The sequence below is a fragment of the Pectinophora gossypiella genome, chromosome 17 (assembly GCF_024362695.1).
Source record: "Pectinophora gossypiella chromosome 17, ilPecGoss1.1, whole genome shotgun sequence".
Lineage (NCBI taxonomy): Eukaryota > Metazoa > Arthropoda > Insecta > Lepidoptera > Gelechiidae > Pectinophora > Pectinophora gossypiella.
Genome location: NC_065420.1, coordinates 13558390 through 13581180, shown reverse-complemented (window position 1 = coordinate 13581180; position 22791 = coordinate 13558390). Strand labels below are relative to the sequence as shown.

The window sequence follows — 22791 nt, the reverse complement described above, 5'->3', positions numbered from 1 at the left end:
TAAATTTTCACCGGCTTACTCTCCACATTTCGGTGGACTTTGGGAATCCGCGGTAAAATCCGCCAAGCATCACATCATTCGAACTCTAGGCAGTCAACATTTGACTTTTGAGGAGCTATCGACCCTATTTATTCAAATAGAGGCTATTCTCAACTCCCGTCCATTGACTCCTCTCTCTTCTGATCCTAACGATTTTGAACCTCTCACTCCCGGGCACTTCCTCATAGGAAGACCTTTTACGTCGCTACCATCACCGAGCCTCACTGATGTCCACATGCACAGATTGGATCGTTACCAACGCATAGAACAAATGCGTCAGCTGTTTTGGGAGCGGTGGCGCAACGAATATTTAAGTGAACTTCAGCAAAGGACCAAATGGCGTATTAATGAAGAGGGCCTCCGCGAGGGTGAGCTAGTTGTCCTCAAAGAGGAGAACACCCCTCCACTCAAATGGCGCATGGGACGGATCGAAAAGCTTTTCTCAGGTCCTGATGGTATACAAAGAGTCGCAGAAGTAAAGACATCTAGAGGAACACTTCGCCGGGCAGTCCACAGGTTATGCTGCTTGCCGGACCCCATCAATCAATCAACTCGAACTTCCACTGTCGTCGAGGGGGGGCAGGATGTTTGAGCGTGTATCAGAATTACAATCTGTCAAAGTGACGTCTACCTGTCAAGAGGAAGGGGCCGGGACTGCGTTTTCCGTCATTGACGAAGCTGTATTAAAATTTTGTAATTTCATTATAATAAAAGTAAATAAAGTATAAAAATAGTTGAAACAATACTAAATTTCATTGAAGAGCACCATCCAAGGCGGCGCGTAGTTCAGTCACATTCAAAACTTAAAGGTCACGACTATATCCTAATGGGGTACTCTATGATAACTAAGACAAGATGAACTAAGTAACCACACTTCATAGAGCTTTCTGTTAGATCATGGTGGTGAGACGAATCGCCGTCTGTATTGGTCGAGCGAACAGTGTTAGAGAAAACTGCACTTTATGTTACATAAACATAAACTGCCTATATACGTCCCACTGCTGGGCACAGGCCTCCCCTCAATCAACCAGAGGGGGTATGGAGCATACTCCACCACGCTGCTCCACTGCGGGTTGATGGAGGTGTTTTTACGGCTATTAGCCGGGACCAACGGCTTAACGTGCCCTCCGAAGCACGGAATCATCTTACTTTTTCGGACAATCAGGTGATTCAAGCCTGAAAAGTCCTTACCAAACAAAGGACAGTCTCACAAAGTGATTTCGACAATGTCCCCATCGGGAATCAAACCCGGACATCCAGATCGTGAGCCTAATGCTCTAACCACTAGACCACGGAGGTTGTTGTTAATTTAATTTAGCATCGAGGAAGCGACAAACTGGTTTTAGGGGGAATCTCGTATACGAGGTACGCCGCATTGATTGGCATTTATGCCTACTCGGTACGACAGTGCACTGTGTGTTTTTGAGTTCATTATTTTCAATGTTTTCTGTATTTTTATATTATTATTTTTATTTTATTTTTTATTTTTCTGTTTTAATGCGACGAATGGATGCCGAGACAAACCTTTGTGGTTTAACGGCATCATTCAAACCATGTATTTAGATTAAGGATATAAAGAAAAAAAAATAAGATACTTAACTCATTGGTGCAAGTCCGGACCGGGGTTCGAAGCGGCGCTCCCTGTTTAAAAGTGTGATTTTCTTGTTGTTCTGCCGTGGGGGCAGAGATTCACTTAAAATGGTTATTATGAACTGCAACTTGAGAGGTTATCAGCCCATCACCTTAAGAGATAGTTCACCTTTCAAGATAGGATCTTTTCTTTCAATAATTTAATACTATTTTTATTAAAGTACTCACCGTTCTCATAATGGCCGGTTACAATTTAAGCTGCACCTGTAACAAAAAAAAAATGGCGGCTTAAAAACATTATCTCTGTTAAAAAAACTTTAATACCTGTTACATTTATTATTCAGTAAACAGGAAAAACGAAAAATAAAAACAAATAAATATTCAAAATAATACTTTGGAAAATATCCCCTGATTTTTAAAAATGTAATCGACGATTTTTATTGTTAAGGATACTTGGAATCGTTTAATAATTCATGACATCCATTAATATCAATAAATATCAAATAGTATTTATTGACTAAATTCGTGGAAGGAATGAAAAGAAAGCGCTCATCGATTTCGACATTCTCTTCAATATAATACTCTCATCAGTCTACTGACCCAGGGTTTGAGGTTTCAGATTTTTTTATTCTGTCTGGCGGACTAAAACAGACCACATTGATGCAATTCTCAGCCCCCAACCTTTCCCGTTAGATCAGCCATACCGTGAATGCTATCTAAGGCAAACCTAAAATAAACAATAACCCTGTTAAAAAATAAAGTTGTCTTTTTATTGTTCTCGCTTGGTGAAGGGACTCATTTTTTTATGTAACTTAGTACACATTTTTCTCAGATGGCATTTCTTACGTCCACCAAACCGCAGTGGAGCAGCGTGGTGGAGTATGCTCCAAACCCCCTTCTGGTAGATTAAGGGGAGGCCTGTGCCTAACAGGGGGACGCATGGACGCTGTGTATGTTATGTCATGTTATATGACATGACATGATCTATCTTTAATTATTTATTTATTTATACACAATAAAACAGACACAAGAAACATACAAAGAAAACAAATAGTACTGGTAAGCTTATCTCTAAATAAAGAGATTTCTCAACAACCTTTCAAAAATTCAAATTCAAAAATATTTATTTTAGCAATATTGGCTTACAAAGTTAGCGTTTTTTGAACGTCAAAAATTAAATTAAATATTATGTAACTAGCTGTAAAACTACTACCACATCGGAATCTGTAACGCTGAGGGACTTCATCTTTAAACATAATATATCTACCACCTTCTAATATATCCGCTTCACTCAAAGCCCCAAAATGTATAGGACAGCGGGAGGTCTGAACATCAAATAACGTTTTATGTTTCGTCCATAAAAAGTAATGTCTCCATTCCACAACTTCATTTAAACTTACAAAACCTTCTCATCCTAACAGCTACAGACTGGTCAATCAAAAGAAATCCGATTTAGCGAAATCTGAATAGAAACAGTAACGACCTCCGTGGTTCAGTGGTTGAGCGATGTGCTCACGATCCAGAGGTCCCGGGTTCGATTCCCAGTGGGGACCAATCACAAAAATCACTTTCTGATCCCTAGTTTGGTTAGGACATTATAGGCTGATCACCTGATTGTCCAAAACGTAAGATGATCCGTGCTTCGGGAGCACGTTAAGCCGTTGGTCCCAGTTACTACTTACTTACTGATATAAGTACGTAGTCGTTACATGAGTCATGTCAGGGGCCTATGGCGGTTCAGTAATAACCTTGACGCCAGGGTTGATGGGGTTGGTAATCCACCTCACAACCCACACGATAGAAGAAGAAAGTGAAGGCAATCTCAACAAAGCTTTTCTAATTAGAAAAAAAAAGATACTTATAAACGATTTAGGTATAATATCTGTCTTAAGACTTCGTATAAAAAGTGGTCACAAATTGTCTTCTGTCCTCTCCATTACGGCTACGGGGGTGAGATTATGTTATATAGTATGTATTATAATTTATTATTTCGACAAATTATGTCGCGAAAGTTAGTACATACATAGTTTCTGTTTAGTTGAAGTAAAAGTAAGTAATTGATTTCTGCAACTTTGTTCGCCGAGAGTCGTACGTTTCCCACTAACCTACAAAGTAAATTTCATTACATTTCTCTATATGAAAAACTTTGCATTTATGATTGAGTTTTATAAAAATACTATTACTGAGAGCTTAATTCCAAGTTTGAAAATTATTTGATACCATTTCAATTGCGAGTTTGATTATCATTATTTGGAAGTACAAATGCAAATAAATTTATTGTTCATAAATGCTTACTTAAATGTTTACATTATTGTTCACATCAATGTTTAAGTGAATGTTTGCACAAATGTTCACATAGTTGTTAACTTATATAAATATTTACATTATCAAGGTTCTTTAGATATACCGTAATGACAGGAAAAGCGTTAAGCCAGTGTTAGGAAAACCTGTTTTACATGTGTGTGAGTTGGGTCTGCGAATACTTACTAAATTTTAAGAGAAAATTCGAAAATACCTTTGAAAATATCAAATTTAACAGGAAAGGAAGGAAGGGATTTATTTCTTATTGCTCTAGAGCAATAAGGCCGCCCAAATTGTACTGTATTCATGTGTTTTGTCTGATTGTTGAAATTTTAGTTCTGTGCAATAAAGTATATTTGATTTGATTTGATTTGAACGCTTCCCATCCCATAATCCATATCGGAGTAAGCGCAAGTTACTGGAAACCAGCTTGCGACCAAACATATTGCAGTCCAAAATATGGATAATGATCATTCTAGAATAATAATACAATGCCTGATATTTTTACAAGTGACAGTTTGACGACTCTTCTTCTATCGTGTGGGTTGTGAGGTGAATTACCAACCAGGGTTATTATTGAATAACCCTGATGATGAGGTTGGTAATTCACCTCAATTGAGGCGGCTCAATAGCCGCCAAAGGCTCCTGACATGGCTCATGTAACGACTATATACTTACATCAGTAAGTAGTAACCGGGACCAACGTCTTAACGTGCCTTCCGAAGCACGGATCGTCTTACTTTCGGACAATCAGGTGATCAGCCTGTAATGTCCTAACCAAACTAGGGACCACAAAGTGATTTTTGTGATATGTCCCCACCGGGAATCGAACCTGGGACCTCCGGGTCGTGAGCCCAACGCTCAACCACTGGACCACGGAGGCCACGGAGTTTGACGACTCGACACACTGGACATTGCATAGGTACACAAATCTCGCGTAAGTGCGAGGGAGATAGTCTGCGTGCGCTTCTCTTTACTCTTTGGCAACTTACGAGAAACTGAACAAAACAAAAATAATTTGATATTGGTACTAATTGCAGTACAGGCTATCTAATTTTATTTCCAGTTATACCTGTCATTTACTTATCCGCAGAAAAGGAAAGGGACGGGTGATTGACAGGCATAAACTTTATGGAACACACGTCAAGTTTATGCAGAAAAAGCAGCCTTCTCTAAATTTTACATTGGCCAATAAACCGACCGTATTGATTTGACAGACCACGTCAAACAGCGACGTGCCTGTTTCATTCGCCCGGGTTATTCATTCATTCATTTTAAATTTTCTAATAGTCAATCATCTGTTCCTTTCGTTTTATGTGGATAAGAAAATTACAGGTATAATGGCCCCGATTCCTGCAGACACCGCCTAATTTTATTTTAAGTTATATCCGTCATTTTCATATCCGTCGAAAAGGAAAGGGACGGATGATTCACAGCTCTTAATTTTAGGAAGAATGAGTAAATGAATGAATAACCCGGGCGAATCAAAAGGTACGTCGCGGGTATGCAATCCGTTTGACGTGCTGTCTACTTAACTATGTCGGGTTATTGACGGGTGTAAAATTTTTAGACGGTTGGTTTAGATTTGTGCTTAAAATTGACGTGTGTTCCATAAATTTTATGCTTGTCGATTACCCGTCCCTTTCCTTTTCGGCGGATAAGAAAATGACAGATATAACGTAAAATAAAATTAGATGGTATTTACAGGAATTAGCACCAATGTAACGTAAAATTAGGAAGTGAATACACATACTTGGTTTCCCTTCTAGTGATCCAGAAATACGTTTTTACTTCCGCGTGAGTTACTACAATTTTTCCCAACCTAAAATATGTTTAAGTGGCTCCCAAGAGTTCTTTTGAGAAAAATAACAAGGTTACTAAACTTAGGGAATACCTGCTCAAGTAACGGTATTATTGGCATCAAAGGAAATACACGTTCCAAAATATTGACTGGCGATGCGAAAATTGTGTAGATGGTATGGTTCGTCGGATAAAGGGGAGTGAACGTGTTGATGAGCGGAAGCGGGCGCGGTTTACGACACGTCCATCATCTCGTCAGCGGTAGTATCCTGTTCCTCATGGTGTACGATTACCCAAAGTAAGGTTCTGGCAGGTCCGGTTTCTTACGGAAGCGACTGCCTGTCCGACCTTTCAACCCGCGAAAGGGAAAACCAGCCCAATACAGCTTAGGTCACACACCTCCGAAACGCATTTCTCGGGAATATGGGTTTCTTGTCGATGTTTTCCTTCACCGATGAGCACGTGATAATCATTGTGATCCAAATTATGGATTCGAAAAGAAATTTGAAAATCATTGGTTTAAGCTCGTGCTGGGTTTAGAACCGGCGACCTCACAATGAGAGTTAAGCGTTCTTCTAACCATGTACTTGCGCGTTTTATTTACTTAATACCGTTCCCACGAGCCTTTCGGGCAGCGTCGGGCCGTCTGCGACCCTGCGAGGCCGCGCAGTACGAATCGATAAAAACTGTACGCTTGAATGTTAAGATAGATTTTAACACGCAGCGGTCGCATACGCTTTGTTCGACAAGTAGTTAAATGTGAAAAAAAAAAGTAAAACCGCTCCTCTTCTGCGAGTACCAACAACCTTAAGTAACAATACAGTACATAATCGCATTATTACCTTTGTTATCAAACTCAACCTCCCTGAATCATTTTAACAAGAACCTTTCAGAAAAACTTTCAGGAAACTTGAAAAATATCGGAGCTTTTAACTTTCATTGAGCTTTTCATTAGAGCTTTCAGATCAATTGCTTGTGTAATTGATTGTATGAGGTCTAGTGTGTGAATTGAATTACATGGATGTTACTTAATAGGTTAGGAAGGTTAGGTCGAATAAAAAACATGCATGTTTTTTCAGATCTGGTCTCCGAATTCTGATTCCGGATTTGCGTCACTCGGGAACCCGATATCGATTCCGCCAGAGAAAATGAAAATTTCCTTTATTTATCGCTATCGACTAGGGTCGATTGATTCTTTAAATACAATCCTATGGTTTGCGCCTAACTAGACAGTTGGCACCCTCAGGCCTGTTGTCTTAAATTTTGTATCGGATGAAAATAATAATGTAAGTGATGACATAACAACATAAATTGGGGTAGTCAGAGGTATATCCATCGCAAGATGAATTGAGTACCCACGCCTCATCGAGCTTTCTGTTAGACCAATGTGATAGGTGGTGAGCCGCTTCGCCGTCACTGTAAATGTATAAAAATAGAAAGTGTCTACAGGATTTAGCCTTAATAAATATTAATTTATTACCCACGACGGAACGGAGCAGGTATTGCGTTTAGGGTGATTAAGAAACAGTGTGATAAGAGAGAGATGTGGTGTAAAAGACGATAGAGTGACTACGAATGAGATAGGAATGTTAGGTTGGTTTGGACACGTAGAGCGGATGAAGGATAATAGAATTGCGAAAGCGGTATATAAAGCGAAAGCTGGTGGGAGGGCTGGCAGAGTAAGACCTAGATGGACTTACATTGACCAAATTGGAGATGTTCTTAGAAAAGGTTTAGTACGATCTACTTTGAACCGGCGTTCGTGTATGAAGCGATTGATGAATGAGGAGGAAGCAAGAGAAGTGTGTCAGGATCTAAGCAAATGAAATTCTATAGTCCCTGCTTACCCCGCTGGTAAATAGGCGTGAGTTTATGTATTTTAAATTAAGAACCATCTCTCGAACCAAGACTGTACTGTCTTCTTTGACCCACAAAGAGAATATAAATAATGTAAACCGCTCTAAAATAAGGTCCGTGTTGCAATATGACTTAAACCACACCAATCGAAGTTGCTTGAATTACTTTTCAAATTTAGAATACGTAAATTTCTTGTTTACACTGTCAACAATATCATTTTGTATTCTGCCAGGGTAGTCGCTACGAGGCCAAAAAGCTTTTCAAACCTGCTTATTGAAAAAGTTAAGAAATATAAGTTTTTTAATCAATATTGGAATTAATTTAAATAATTTAAAAAAGTATTAAACCGGCAGAAGGATTGAGTCCTTTATCGTCGTTGTTTGTGATATTATGCGTTGAGGGTTAATATCTATTACCTCTTATCACTTTACAAGGGATCTAAAATTACATTGAAGCATACATACATACACTCATACAAGGTGTTAGTGACATCGTGAACCAATACTGAGGGAGATGATTCAGACCATGATTCTGAGATAATATCAAGTATAATCTTCCGTCTCTTCTTCGGCATAGGTTACTTTAATATCATGCTTTCTCATTATCACATTCAAAATACACATTATAATTTTTAACCATGATATTATATCGTCACTGGAAAGGCAAAATTACATAAGCGACAAAATATCCTAAAATAGCAGTCCATGTAATGATATCTATTGCTAGACATAGAAATTAAAAAAAACAATGTAAGTTTACATTGTTTTTTCTATGTTATATTGTTAGTTCTATGTCTAGCGATAGATATCATAACATGGAAAATAGTAGTCCATGTTATGATATCTATTGATATCGATATCATAACATGGACTGCTATTTTACGTTGACGTCATCTAAATTGAATAAATTGATATGATAAAAAACGAAAAAATACTTTAAACAGCTTTTTCTTGAAATGGCATTTTCGCGCTTACGTAATTTCGCCTTTTCAGTGACGATATGTTCTTATAGTAATTTAGGTACTTGCTCTCAACTCAGACTATGGTTTGTGATATTGAATGTTTACTTCAAAAGATAATAATACAAGCCATGGCAGTGCAGTTGGAAAACCGCTTGACTATCAGTGTAAGTTCGCAGGTTCGATTCCCAGCACGGACCTAACCTACTTTTTCAAAATCGTTTTTTGAATCCATCTTTGGATTATAAATGATTATCACGCGCTCAGCGGTGAAGGAAAAACATAGTGGTTTTTGGAAGAATGTGACCTAACCTGTGTTGGAAGCTGTGTTCACGGGTTGGAAGGTCAGACAGGCAGTTGCTTCTGTAAAAAACCGGACCTGTCAAATCTTCAGGTTAGGTAAGCGGACGGAATAATGTAGCAATATCATACGCATGCCTATTTCACAAAGGATTCACAGATCGTGAACACATAATTTATTCCGAACCTTTAGGCTCTGTTCACTTCACTTCTCAAGTTTAACCACAAGTCACACTCGACAGCACTCAACAACTGTAAATTTCAAATTTCGAAGGTCTGCTAGTAATAGAATTTTAATTACAAATGTAATAGAATTGTAATTACAGATGTAATTCACCCCACTCGTCTATGACGTAGAGTCATTTCACACCATAGATGATGCAACCAAGTAGACGCCTACTGCTTTATTACAAAATGAACATATATATATTAAAACATAAGCTCACGACTTTATCCCAATCGGGGTAGACAGAGGCAATTCCACCACGAGATGAAATTAGTACCCACACCGCATGGAGCTTTTTCTTAAACCAACGTGATAGGTCATCATCTCCCTAGCATTACTCAGTTTTCCACAGGTTCCGCTTACCTAGCCTGAAGATTTGAAAGGTTCGATTTTTTACAGAAGCGGCTGCCTGTCTGAAATTCCAACCCGCGAAGGGAAAACCAGCCCAATACAGGTTAGGTCACATATCTCCGAAAATGCATTTCTCGTGAATTCATCGGGTTTCCTCTCGATGTTTTCCTTCACCACTGAGCACGCGATAATCATTTATGAATTCATTAATGATATTGAGCCAAATATGTAAGTGAAAACTGCACTTAAGATATATTACTAACTCTAACGAAGATAATAGATGATAAAAACCTCACGACAGTGTTGCTAATACTGCATAGAATTATTATCACATGACAAATAGTTTCATTAAAATTCAATTATTTTTTAAACCGAGTATTATTTTAAGTCTTCGGGTTTTTAAAAAGGCGGTTAATAAGTCTATAGAATTCCTACTGGCTGAGCTAAATACGGTAAAAGAAATGGAACGCGTTGTGATTAGCGCCCTCTAGATCCTAAACAAATTGAGACGTAACGATATTGGCCGAAAGTCATCAGACGGTATCTTATGACTAATATTTAAATCATATGTGTTGACAGAATCCATCCATGTGTTATCAGGAGTCTAGCGGTAGTACCGCCGATGTCTTACACTATATTCTCGCATTTACGACGGAACATTAACATAGCCTCGTAAAGAGAGAACTAAAACAAAGGTCGCCATTACACAAGCACGGTAGGACAAGATGGCGGATACGGAAAATGGCGGGAAGACGCATTTGACTACCAAATGATTCTGTCTTTAACATCTCGTTGAGGAATTAAAATGGAGGAGGATTTAATGGTATGTCCGCATTTTTATAAAGTTCTACGATTAAGCTACGCAATTAGATTCTATTGAAAAAAAGCTGCTTGTGAATAAATATAGTGAATGTACCAATTTATTTTAACTTTGATGGGTTTGCTCTTGACCCCAGACTTGCCCGAAGGCATTGACGAGGCCTAAGATGGAGCGAGCTCTCCTAGACCGTGCCTGTTCACTCTGGCCTTGAAAGCACCCGGGTTATATGCATTCGGAACTACAGAAGACTTTCAAATAAATCATCGTCTTACAAGCAAGAATTTATCGAATCGTTTCAACTAAACCCGCTTACGTGTACCTAATATGATTCGGTATCGAACGAAATAAATCTGGAGGCTAAAGGGACGGCCTAATATTATTGTTTTGAAAAATCGCAAACAATAAAGGTATGAACGGTGGACGGCCGACAAATTGCGCCGATCTGTGGCGTTTGTCATTTGAAAGAAAGAAAAAAGTTGGATAGCTGTCCGCAAAGCTGAAGGAGGGTGACCATAAAGCCCGGACTCCACCTTCTTCTTTGCTTCGATACTAAATTTTTGCTGACCAATATTTGGACTCCACCAAAGTAACCCACACACAAATTTCGCGAAATTCGCATAGAAATTAGGAGGATCTGGTGGTGGTGGTGTTATTTTTATGACTTTATTTTTTTTTTTCCTTTTTTTTATTAATGATTTTTGATCTTGGTTTTCTTTTGTTTCGTGTTTTTCTTTCTTCCGTGTATTGATTTCCGTGTGAGTGTTATAAAAACAAAAACCTTTTTTTTATTCAAAAAAATATGTATAATACATTATTCATTTATCTTGATGTTATTACAGCAAAACCACCTAGCACGATAAAGCATTATTTTCTTCCCTAAAGACAAAACCTACGTGTTATGTTTTTCATACCAATTCCAAACTGGCAATAAATCATGGTCTCCGTATCTAGTGGACATCAGATTTGTCCGCCAGATACCTTACGAGATTCATCTGCAAAAAGGACGGAGATGCCTTGGAAATGAGGAAGATCCCTTCTGAATACCGCGTTCGTGTTTTTCATCAAAATAAATAGGTTATTCTATTTGATAAATAGTCACACGGCTTTTTGGGGTGTGCAAAGTGGATAGGATCCTTGAATTTATTTTTTATTGGGCTACAATTTTAATGGCGGCACGCCTTCATGGTCGTTTTGACATTTGTTCCACACATCAAGTTTCGTATTAATACCTACGTTAAAGGAGGAAATAGCTGTATTTTATTGTGTTCTTAAGTTTAATCATCATCACTTTAGCATCATCCCGTTTTCCACACGGTCCGCTTACCTAACCTGAACATTTGACAGGTCCGGTTTTTTACAGAAGCGACTGCCTGTCTGAACTTCCAACCCGCGAAGGGAATACCAACCCAATACAGGCCGATCTTATTCTATCGTGTGGGGGACATAAACATTTTTACATTTCATCCTTATAGAGCCTGAGAGAATTGAAAAATAAGTCCAGATCAAACATTGCTGCACTTAGTCCATTATGAATCACGCAGATGCGATTCAATTCAATTCCATGCGAGTTAATTATCCTCATTAACATACGGACACATGTACATACACGACATACGTTTCACTCTCTATTCACTAATACGCACATGCACCCTTACACACTCTCACTTAATAAACACACACACTCACCCTCGAACTTAAATTCATTATAATCCGTTAAATGTATACATATTATTAACACAGTTAATTTGATTTGATTGTTTAGTTTTAAGCTTATTATTTTTAATATTTTTTGGGGTTCAGCTGAAAATCAGCGTTGTGGCACTCCCTCGATGTAGGAGTGTCACAACATCTTGCTGAGCTGACGTCCCTTTTTAGAGATAATGTTTAAATTCATTATTTTGTTCATTTTTCTATTGTGTGTACCACCTACTTGTTTCTAAAATAAATGTTTTTCTTTCTTTCTTCTTTCTCAACGTCGCTCAATTTAGGTTCAAATCAAATATACTTCATTGCACGCAAACAGAACATACAAACACGACAGTTGTGTTAAACCCTAGAGAATAAACTTTTAGTATTCATTCGTAACGACTCAACATTTGCACATAAAAGTCTCTGATTACGGGCAGACACGACGGTTCAACTATGCTGGATTAAAAAAGCACTTCCATTTTGCTTTTAATCCCTCCCCGGTACGTATTTTAATATTTTTTCAAGTTTTTTGCCTCGCAGCCTGTGAAAAAGAACCCAGTGCAACTAATTCGCATGTTTTATCATACATTAAGAGGGAAAAAACCGAAAATAATCACGTGCATTCTTTAGGAAGACAGGAAGGACACAGATGTAGACCTGATAATGTTTAGGGGTACTGGAAGTGTCTAAGGCAATGGTTTCACATATTATGTATACATAGGGGGGGGGGAACCTATAAGTCACCATAAAATATACTACAACATAGCATCACTTACAGTTGAAGCCCAAAACATTATGGAATTGCTTAAGATTAATTGCGTACTAGATCTGACAGAACTTTTGTTCATGAAGTTTTAAATTTTGCAGAAATGGCAGAACGGTTAACACAGTTAACACAGTCTAATATCATAAGTATATTTCTGTGTAAAACGTCACCTATGCTACAGCCGTCAGCAGCTAAAGCCGTTCGTGTTAAAATGAATTTACTATCGACACCTGTGCCGATAAAACGGTCACATCTATATACAAAATACTTGTCAAAACATGGTAAAAAAATGTCCATGAACGTGTTAATTGCAAGTTTTTTTGTTGCTGATTCCTAGTAGTGGTTGAACTGTTGTGAAATGTTATATAAATGTTTGTGTGCAATAATATGTTTCATTTAATTTGTTAACCACGCTCATAAAGTCCACTCAACCACGCTCCAAGCCACATCCAGATTTTCTCTAACTCCACGTTCTTTGGCAAATATACCCGTATTAAAGTGTCATATGCAAATGCATGCAAACAATGTATGCACCTGCCTTGTTGCATAAATGCACTGAAAATGGATCTTTAATTGCATTGTATCTTAAACGTTCGTTTGTTTACTGTTCCGTTTTGACTTCAAAAAGGAAGTACGAGGTCTTCTAAAGCTTGTGTTTGCTTGGATATGGTAATTGCTTTCGGAATATATCATATCACAGTGCTTGTAGTATTATGTGATCGAACCCAAAAATTTTTAAAGAAAGGTCAGATAAGTGTACCTTTTCTAAGAAGCATTTTTTTTAATCTAAGAATAATAGTGACTAAAATTAAGGAGGGAATATTAAATTGGTTTGGATACGTAGAGGGGATGAAGAATAATAGAAATACGAAAGCGGTATATAAAGAGAAGGTTGTTGGTAGAGCTGGCAGAGGAAGACCTAGAAGAACGTACATTGACCAAATCGGAGATGTCCTTAGAAAAGGTTCAGTACGATCTACTCTGAACCGGCGTGCTTGTATGAAACGACTGATGAATGTGGAGGAAGCAAAAAAAGTGTGTCAAGATCGAAGCAAATGGAATTCCATAGTACCGGTTTACCTCGGTCAGAAATAGGCGTGTGTTTACAGCGTTAATTTGTTTATTAATTTGTTGCTGTCGCAGTTTCTTGTCATTTCTTCTCCTCAGCCATAACTCCTTGCGAAATGACGTAGATTCAAAAATGTTAAATCGACCTTCAACAAGTTTATCCATGATAATTACGTTGAATAAATTATTCTAATTCTGATCATTGAATCACGAATCGACTGGTTGAGCAAGCTTGCGCGCAACAATGGTGTTGATTCCTGTACAGTCATGAGCTATATAATTTACCCACTTTAGGACTCTGTCGTGCTAACATATTTGACATTTAGTGAGACTTTCAGTTCAATTTGTCAAAAAAGTTAATGTAACATGGTACCAAAATGTATACATATTAATGCTCGTGACCGTACACATCATCTAATTTTAAGTTATACCTGTCATATCCTTATCCATTGAAAAGGAAAGGGACGGCTAATCGACAGGGAACTATGGAAAGTTAAACCATCATCTATAAATGGGGCTTAAAGGAGTCGCCATACTGTGAATGTGGTCACCCGGATCAAACCATATCTCACATAGTGAACGAGTGCCCTCTGCACCGGTTCCCAGGTGGCATAGCCGAGCTGCATTGTGTGACGGATGTGGCAGAGACTTAGTAGGAGAGCTTAAGCTGGATCCAAATGCTGCAATAATAATAATCGACAGGCATAAAATTTATGGACCACACGTCAATTTTAGGCAGAAATTTAAAAAACTCTCCTAAAATGTTATATTGGCCAATAACCTAACAGCATTATGTTGACAGCGCACGTATGATGAACCTTAAGGTGACAAAGGACAAGGGTGTTAAAAAACACAATCCCTCTGTCGGATTTTACGACAAGGAGCTGAACATGTCCTATGGTTTTTATTTGGTCCTAACCCAGGAGTAGTTTGATTTAAAATCTAATTAAAATGGCAAGTATATAGTTCAATAAAGAAAAAGGTCGATCCAGCAATAAAAGAAGATGTGAGAAGGCTGTATAAATTGATAGCTATCATATACTCAGCTTCGCAGGCTTGGCTTTGTTTGAGTCAATGTTTAAGGAATTGGCAGGGCTGGATTCAGTGTTTAAACAAAGCTGGCGAGGAGTAGGCGTATATACTATACACCTCTGCCTACCCCCCAAGGATACAGACGCGATGATATACAGTATAGTGTTGATCTAACAGAAAGCTCGATGACGCGTACAGTCATGAGCAATATAATGTACCCACTTTAGGACTCTGTCGCACTAACATATTTGACATTTAGTGAGACTTACAGTTCAATTTATCAAAAAAGTTAATGTGACATGGTACCAAAGTGTATACAAATTAATACTCGTAACCATACTTAGTTCATCTCGCGACGTACATAGTTATTTACCTCTGACTACCCCAAACGGCCATATCGGCGGGCGGCGGTGGGTATTCCTGTACGGCGCGTCCTTGTCGCGGGGACGGGCGCCTCTACTTCAGTTGACCTGAGTGAGATCGGATAGAACCCTTGCCCAGGGATACGGGGGAAGATCTCAACGGCTGCAGACGCGGAGATGGGCGCCATCGATACGGCAATGCAGGACGCAAGAGGCGAGTCACAGAGACTGTAACCTGAAACCTAACAGACGGCAGCAGTAACTGTCAGTACTATTCAGAGGCGGAGTACAGGAGTCCTAGTACGACTTTGAAATAGACTACCTAGGACACCATCACATCGCGCCAGACAATGTACTGCGGGGCGGAAGGCAAGAGGGAAACCACTGCCCTATTTCTCCCTGAAAAAGTAGCATGGAATGTGCTACGCCGACAAGAGATTGGCTCTTAAATTAATGATGATGATGATGATGTATTATATAGTTGACTGAAAACAGTGTTCTTTTATGGATTCAGGTCTTCTGAATTCTTGTATCTCACTGTGCAGTACTCCAAAAGGCATTACAGGGCGTGAGTTTATGTATGTATTAGTGACTCCAGGGGGCCTAGCCAAGTCGCTAAAGATATGATAAGATAAATAATCGAAAATGACAGTGATATTTTAAACTCATACATGTGGGAAGAAGCGGGATAGCAAACACTGAAGTCTTCATAACCCACTTTATTATCTAAAAATGATTTAACACGGCACAGAATAGACTTAACACCTTAATATTCGAATTAGAGAAAAACAAGCCTTCTCTTCTGTCCCTTTCTTTTTCATACCTCAAGCTTTTCCACTCTGTTCAACCGAATATGTCTTCACTTATATCTTTTCTCTTTCACACACATATCTTGCATCTCTGTCTCACGTACCTGTCCGTCTCTTAATCGTTTATCTTACATTATATTACCCTTTTTTTTACCTACACTTTATACATCCCACATCCATTTTAATACTGTCAATATGGTCCCTAATATGTCACCTCAAGTCAATCCCATACATTTTTATCACTGTAACTGTTGATTGACATATCATTAGCATCTTGGCGACCCATCCAATTATTCTTCCCTTATTTCGTTCCTGTCTCAATCTCCCACTTTTATGGTATTTCGATGAATGGGGACCGTGATAAAAACAATGGCAGAGACAAATGAAGGGTAAGCCAGTTTTTGCGAATGTAGGCCTTCTGCCCAATCCGATCACTTTGATTTAGTTAGGGGCGATGTTATAGAAATTGCATTTTAGAAAATTTCCTTTCAACCAAGTATCCGCACTCAGAAATACAGAGTACTGAGGGTGATGATTCAGATCGTGATTCTGAGTGATTGCGTCGCAAAATTCATATTTATTTTTGACTTCTTTTTCGATAAAAAATATACTTTTGGATGAAAAATTCCACTTGATGATATTAACTGAGAATTATGATGTGAATTATCCCTCAAAGTTTTCGTTACAATGTCACTTTCACCTGTATACACAACGTCACGTCTTTTTCCTATTAGGGTGGGCGTAAATAATTTATTTTTCACAATAGGGACTAATCATATATAATATTTTTGGTAAACTGGAAAAAGACGTAAATAAAAAGGTTATCTCTCCCATGTGGGTTGTGAGATCAATGACCTACCGCACCAACCCTGTTATCAGGGTTACTATTGGGCCGCCAAAAGCCCCTGAGCTAGCTCACGTAACGACTTACATACTTAAGTAAAGTCGCCGGGGTGCCCTTCAAATCACAATAATTTTACTTTCGGACGAAATGTAGGTGATAAGCCTGCTGTCGTAACTGCAGCTACGACGTAGCAATAGGCTACGACGCAGCAATAGGCTACGCCGTAGAAATTTAAGCTACGCTTGGCTACGCCATTTTACAAAACAACACTAGAACATAATTTCATGAATTTTTGGCCAATCTGCCCTGAAAATTATAACCTAAACCAATTTAATACCAGCCGAGGTAAAAGGTCGATATGTTAACATACTTTATTACCTGCTACGAAATCTCTACGAAGTCGCTACGAAGGCTCTACGGCGCCAATTTAACCCTCCTATAGCCAGGGAATGGTCTCAGGGGATACTCAAAGGATATATTTTCAGATTTTTAAGAGAACGTCTGACTCTCGTATGTATTTTATACATCGCTTTTGTATGTAAAGACGGTTCAAATCCCGAATTGGGACCTATACATATTTGTGCCAGTTCAGTTTTGAATTATTATACAGATACGGAATAAATTAAATTCATCTGTTTTAGGGTTATGTACACATAAACAATTACAATAAAATACAACACAGTATTTTAAATTTCTCAGAAAATAAATTTAAAGCTCATGCTCACTTTATCAAAACAGCTTATTATAAAATTAATGATTACCTAAGTGATAAAAAATCCTGATGTTAAATGTGTTCCTCTAGTTACTAAATAATTTGTAAAGTTTCTTGACATTTTTTTCTACTCAGCCATAACATCTTGCGAAATGACATAGATTCAAAAATGTTAAATTGACCTTCAACAAGTTTTTCCATGATAATTATTGTATTAATTAAATCTGTCAATCATTGAACAAACTAAATAATTAAAATTCGAAGTAAAAAACGCGATTCAATACCCGCTAAATTTGTGTAAAGCAATGGTCAATAAATCTCCCTACAATTGTCTTTTACCGGCTTATTCTGGTGCTTACCAGCGAATTTATAGCGTTCGCAATGCGATATAGAAGCGAATATATAGGCAATTACGTGCTTATGGATTAAATGAAGCGAATGTACAACTGTATAGAAATATCGGCTTAAAGTTTATGGTTAGCTAATTAAACTACTAGAAAGAGCTAAAAAGATATGAATAAAATAAGTTTTATTTATTTATTTATTTATTGCAACACACAACAGGACATTGACAATACATGATAAAATATACAGTTACAAACGAAAATAGTCAGTCTACATCCCAAACAGGGTGCGTTGACAGCATGCAAAATCATATAGCAACTAAAAAGAGGTAAAGAAAAAAAAAATAAGATAACAATTCAAAAAACAAAACGACTTCAGTCTTTGACTGATTTTAGACTTTTGATAATAATGTTTAAGAAAAAAAAAGTAGGCTGATAATGAGCAACGTACTTTTTTTCTCAGTCACTGTCACTGTGGCTTTGTTTCTCAATCACAAAGGGTTTAATCCCGCTACCGGACTTGCGCCAATGAGTTATAATTTCATCATAAGTGCAGTTTTCACTAACACATTTAGCTCGACCATTATAGATGGCGATACGGCTCACCACCTATCACGTTGGTCTAACTAACAGCTCGGTGACGTGTTAGTACTTAGTTCATCTTGCGATGAATGTACCTTTGACTACTCCGATTTAAATGTAGATGTGAGGTTATGTTATGTGGTTAATATATTTTCGTTGTCTGTTAATATTTGAATGGAAACCATAACAAACGGAACAAAAATAAACAGAATATGGCTTTTAACAAATGTTTTTTTATTTCCTAACGTTTTTTGGGGAACGAATTGCTATAGAAATTTCATTACTCGATTGGTGCTTTTGATGTCTCTCTGTTGAGGCTAGTTCTGAGGTCTGGTAAATTGAAGGCAGGGTGGGGATCGATTGGAGGGAACTCGACTTGATTGGGTCCAAAATCCGAATTTTAACCTCCTGTATATACTGGCAACGGGGACGAGAGCGGGAATATCGAACTCTTTGAATTACCAGAAAAAAAATAAAGAAATAAACGTTCATTTAAAAGGGACACCACTGTAGCAGATAAAAAATAAGACACGGAATAACACAAAAATAAAAATAAAAAATTATAATAAAATAAATTACTGGGGAAACGCTTTAATAATTCATGTACAATTGCGCGGCAAATTCAAATACTTTATAATGTATAACTGTGTTCTTGCAGTAACCTTAAAATTAGGAAGACGGTTTTTTTTAAATAATAATAAATGGGTGAATATCAAAATGTGAAGTTTGGTGGCGAACTTTCATATTATTTTTTTGTGAAAAATTGGGTTCCGACATCCTTTCGGATCCTTTTGGATCCTTTTTCATGTCGGAACCCAGGATCCTTTTGGATCCTTTTTTATGTCAGAACCCAATTTTTCACGAAAAAATAATATGAAATTTGCCACCAAACTTGGCACATTTTGATATTCACCCAAATTATTACAAGCTCACTACAATATCCCAATTGAGTTAGAGGTACATCCATCGCAAGATGAACTAAATACCCACACCTCAATGAATTCCTATGTTTTTGTTTATCGTGTCTTGGTTTCAGTTCTATAGGGTGCATCTCTGTAGAACTGAAAAAGTTTGGCGAGAATGGTTCCATTCCATCGCATCCTCTTGGTTCTATGAACGGGGATTTATATGGGTCGAAACAGGTAGAAAACAGGGGTAGGTTTTTTTTGAATGTGTGTGGAAAAGTTTATTAGGTCAGGTTGTATTTTTTTTTGTTTATAGTAGACAATTTTCTTCTTGGTTACCGCAAAAAATGATTATAATTATTATTAGTAATAAAACTGATAATAATTATTATTATTATTATGTTTGTAATTTCCATATCTTGGGAATATGGAGTCCCGGACTTTTGGAAGGCGTGCGTGGGCCCGAAGCCAACACGTAGAGGCCCCTTAATATTATCATTTCTCCAAAGCAAGTTCTACTGAAAAATTTTATTATTAAAACCAAAGTTCTAGACTTTTGCGACTTTTTGATAATAATTATTTTTTATTAGTTCACAGTTCAATTCATACAAGACTATTAACCCGGCCCCAAGGGGTTACCCTCCACTGGGTTAATTCCTGTTCGGCGAGTCTTTGCCGCCGGGTTGGTGTCTCTTACTTCAGTAGGAGTGAGATGGTGGCTGAGTTCGAATAGGGATCCAGACCTACGGGGAACCCTTGCTCAGGGATTTTCGGGTCAGAAACTCAACGGTTACAAAGGCCGAGATGAGAGCCATCGGTAGAGTAATGCTGGACGGAAGGGTCAAGACATAGGGAATGTAACCTGGAACCTGACAGAGGGAAGCAGTAACCGTCAGTACTATTCAGAGGCAGAGGACAAGAGTCTTAGTACGGCTTTGAAATAGACTGCTCTGGGAGCCATCGCACTCACGTTAGACAGAAGAAATGAAGACGGCAGAAATGTGGGACGGAAGGCAAGAAGGAAACCACAATCCATTTTTTTCCTAAAACCTTGACCTTGGCTGTTATATTAGTGATGATACAGTCAGCACAAAAAGAGATTAAAAAATTGCAGATGTATTAAACTACATCTTAGAATAGGTGCAGTTGTCGGAGAATTCCTTTTGAACGGATTGTTGTTAGGTGATGTAGAAATCTCCAACATATACAGCGTGTTAAAGACAGCGTATCTAATACTAAGGAGGATGATTCAGCCCATGTTTCTAACGTGAATATGTATAAAACTGAAAATAATTCAAAACAAAATACAAAATAAATCATAAATAAAATCAAATTAAATAATTTATTCCACAAATATATTAAATAACAAGAAGTATTTAAGTAGGCACAGCATATTTAGCATGTTAATTTGCTAGTGTACTAAAAAGTAAAAAAAAAAAGAAATTTGTAAATAGTCAAAACACAACGCCAAGAAAAATAAATAATAAAAAAGTACCTAAATAGTTCTTTCTTCTTTTTATTTAAGAGCTGCGCTCTTGTCGGTTGAGTAATCGCCTTGATTACTCCATAGATAGGGCGACCTAAATAGTTACATGTCAAAAATATGGTTATATCATGTTCACGTCAAAAGTTATCAAAAATCAATAAAATCTTTCATTTTGTAATAAATTATAGCTCTAAAATTCATTTATTGAACAATTCTTTCTGGAATTCATCTTTCATAAATTTCGCGGCGGAAAATTCCACTTCATATTAACTCAGAACCTTGATCGGAATCATCTCCCTCAGTATTCGTTACAATAGCCTGTTACGAATTACTTCACGGACGAGAACTAATGAGCTTTATAACAAATTTCACAATCAGCATACATGTTACAAATGCAAACAAAAGAACGAAATTGCAATATTACAAACCAGAATGTACACACGTAAAAAAAGCGGAATATATTTTTTTCCTCTTCGCAATCAACAGTCAACAGCAAACAAAAACATATCGTTTTCATTTATATGAATTTTTATGTACAAATATGATTCAGAATATTGTATAGGTACTTACCAATGAATAAAATACACGAAAAATCCCCACTATTATTATAAATCGGAAAGTGTATGACTGTCTGTTTGTCCGTCTTTCACGGAAAAACGGAGCGATGATTTGACGGGATTTATTTAAGTGGAGATAGTTAAAGAGATGGAGAATGACATAGGCTACTTTTTGTCTCTTTTTAATCAGAAATCAGAATCATTTATTCAACGTAATTATCATGGATAAACTTGTTGAAGGTCAATGTAACATTTTTGAATTTACGTCATTTCGCAAGGTGTTATGGCTGAGGAGAAGAAATGACAAGAAACTGCAACAGCAACACATCTTTTAAAAACCAATGAGGATATACATTACAAGTTATTTAATAACTAGAGGAACACATTCAATACCAGACATTTTTATCATTTAGGTAGTCATTAATCTTATAATAAGCTTTTTTACATAAAGTAAGCTTCACGTGAGCTTTAAATTTATTTTCTGACAAATTTAAAATATTATCTGGTATTTTATTGTAAAAACGTATACATAACCCCAAAAAAGATGAGTTAAATTTACTTAATCTAGAATTTTGAATAGCAATTTTATGTTTATTTCTTGTATTGTACGTAAGTATGCCTTTCAAAGTTTCTCGGAAGGAGAGATAAGTTTTTACGTACATACATAATGTTTTCATATATATATTGACTTGCGACCGTCAGTATATTTATTTCTCTAAACAGCTCCCTCAAAGAGTCCCGACAACGCAGCTTATAAATAGCGCGAACTGCTCTTTTTTGAATGATGAAAATAGTTTCTACATCAGCGGCTCGACCCCACAGCAAAATACCATTATGCTGTGGAAGTAGCTGAAGTAGACAAGTCTAGCAGTGGGTACATCTGTGAGTTGTCGGATCCTTCTGACGGCATATGCTGCTGAACTTAGCTTGCCCGCTAGTGATACAATATGTGGGCCCCATTGAAGTTTTGAATCTACAGTAATTCCTAAGAAAACTGTGTGTTCAACAAAATCTAGTTTCTCGTTGTTAATTTTAATGTTATTATTTACTTTCTTTACGTTTGGTAGAACAAATTTAATACACTTCGTTTTCTTAGCATTTAGAACTAGGTTATTTACTGTAAACCAACTTAGAACCTGCGACACAGCGCTGTTTGCTTCGTCAAATTCCTCTAACTTTCTGTCGATTTTAAATATAAGAGAAGTGTCATCCGCGAACAGCACAATGTCAGTTTTTAACTGCCCTACTTCCATAAAATGGGGGGTGGAAGTTAGTATGAAGCATTCTGCAATTTTCAAGGGAGATAGCTAACATTTGCTATGCGGACTATTTGTAACTAACAAAAAAATCGCGCATCATTTTTTCATTAATTCTGCCCCCAACCCCTTGGAAG

General features: G+C 37.4%; 1 protein-coding gene across 3 annotated transcripts in view; it reads right to left on the bottom strand.

The window, feature by feature from the left end:
• The window catches only part of LOC126374204 (zwei Ig domain protein zig-8-like), a 258248-nt gene that overhangs the window by 167906 nt on the left and 67551 nt on the right, over positions 1–22791 (bottom strand). For all 3 annotated transcript variants that reach the window (XM_050020712.1, XM_050020709.1, XM_050020710.1), the window contains exon 2: positions 1858–1893. The gene's annotated coding sequence lies outside the window, so the exon portion shown is untranslated. The remainder of the gene's footprint in view (positions 1–1857; positions 1894–22791) is intronic.